The sequence below is a fragment of the Arachis ipaensis genome, chromosome B06, assembly GCF_000816755.2.
Source record: "Arachis ipaensis cultivar K30076 chromosome B06, Araip1.1, whole genome shotgun sequence".
NCBI classification, from domain to species: Eukaryota; Viridiplantae; Streptophyta; class Magnoliopsida; order Fabales; family Fabaceae; genus Arachis; species Arachis ipaensis.
Genome location: NC_029790.2, coordinates 126771537 through 126773846, shown reverse-complemented (window position 1 = coordinate 126773846; position 2310 = coordinate 126771537).

Sequence of the window (2310 nt, the reverse complement as noted above, 5' to 3'; positions counted from 1 at the left end):
CAACTATGTAATAAATTAGCTATTTTTTTAATTTAATTTTAAATGAATAAAACTAGTTTAATTCTAATTGTGTAAAAAAAAAAAAATCGCGCCTTTCCTATTCCGTCTCACTCTTTCTTGATTGCAAAAAGGGTGTTGTGCTCCCTTCCTTGCCATGGTGTTGTGCCCTCTCCTTGCCAGCATGTTGTGCCGTCATTTTGCACGTCTATTTCAGCACGTTGTTGTCTTCATCGCAATGTTAAACACGTTGATTCTGCAGCAGAATTAATGCTACTAATTGTCAAATCATCTTTAATTTTGTGTTCTCTATTCATCATCAAAATTGCAGCATTGTGTGCTTCTTTCTTATCATTTTTTTACACAGATATTGTCATCGTTCATCATCCTCGTCACCGCGTTTTGATCCTCGTCAATTGTCCATCATGAATGGCTTCCCCAAACAATGAAGGAAATTCAAATTTCATTAATTTAGAAGTTGTATCTGTGAATTATCCTTCTCTTAAAAGAGAATTCTGAGGATGTTACTCTTTTTCCTCTTCATCATATTCATGAATTCAAATTAAGGGTGTTCATAGATCGGATCGTATCTGCAGATTCACAATAAATATCCGCATTCGATCCGAAAATTGCGGATATCTGCATATCCGATTCGCGGATTCGCAGATCCGCACAATAATAATTATAAATAAATAAATATATATGTGTTTGGTATTATATTTACTTGTTTGTATGTTTTAGTTAGTAATTATTATTCATATATTGTATTATTTTACTTTTGCGATTTAGAAAAGTTTGATTAAAAATATTTTAGGAATAAATAAGTTTAAAAGTGTGAAAGAAATATTTTTATTGAATTTTTTACCTAGAAATATGATTAAAAAGAAAAAGTTCAATTATGCGGATATCTCCGATATCCGATCCGATAAAAATTGTGCAGATCAGATCGAATTTTCGGCCATATCCAATCCGATCTGATCCGCGTACACCCTAATTTAAATACTTTTTTATTAGATTTTGTATATTTCTTTCACAAGAGTTTTGGATTTTTTTTTATTTGGTATGTTTTGGATATTCTCAAAATGATTTTAAATGTTTCTCGTTTGTTAGAGTTCAGAATTTTTTTTGGCAGTGTTCGGATGTTTTTTTGGCTATATTTTAAATGTTTTTTGATATTTTTGAATACATCTATTATTAGGTTTTGAATATTTCTCCTTGATAATTTTATATGTTTTTTTGCTGCGTTTGTATGATTTTTTGATATTTTTGGTAGGTTTTAGATATTCTCTCATTGTAAACGTAGGTGTTTTTTTTTTTTTTTTGCCTAATGTACAAATAGAGTTAGTACAGATGGACGAGGGTATGTGTTCCTTAACCATCTCTTTCGGGTTCGATACTCACTGGAAGATGGAAATGGAGCTTGCTTGTTTGGGAGGGTCGCCCACTTTGCAGTACCCGAAGGATTAGTTATTGGGCTTTCGGCCCGATAGATACCCTGGTGCAAACAAAAAAATGAATTAATATATTTATTTATAATATATATTTTAAAAAAAATTATATTTTATTATTTTAAATATGTTAATCGTTAAAAAGTCAAATTAGTTCGATCAATTTATCAATTTTTTATTTTATTTTTAGTTGATTCATTGACCATTAATTTTAATTTTACTTTAAATCGGATCAAATTAGTAAGCTCAATTTGATTCTCGGAACTATAGTTAGTTGGCTACACATTAATATCATTAATAAGAAATACAAGAAACGAAATCATAATAAATTTGAAAAATAACATTTTTAAAATGCAACATTTTTTTGTTTTTCAACATATATCATCCTATTATTAGTATTGTGAACACGTAACAGGTTGAAAATCATACATATAAAAAGGAAACAAAATATTAAAAGAAATCTATTACAAGTACTTTTTGTTGTTTGCGCTCACATTGATCCTGCGAATAGCAATGATCTTAAGGATCTTCTGCCGTATGGTTTTGCAATTCATCATGTTGGAATGATAAGGAAAGATCGTGAGCTTGTTGACTGTTGAGTGTCTCCTTGCTAAATGAAGGAATAATTGTTACTGGCCATTGTTGGGCTTTGTTAGCTTGCTTATTGGGCCGGTTTGTTTTTTTCGGATTACTGCACCATTAACAAATTAAGTTACACACATAATTGGTTATTAATTCAACAATAATAATATTTATTCATCATCAATAATTATAATTAATTCTTTAAATTCAACAATATCAATAAAAGATATTAAAATATTGAATATAATTATATAATTTTAGTGATAGAAACTTAATAATTCAT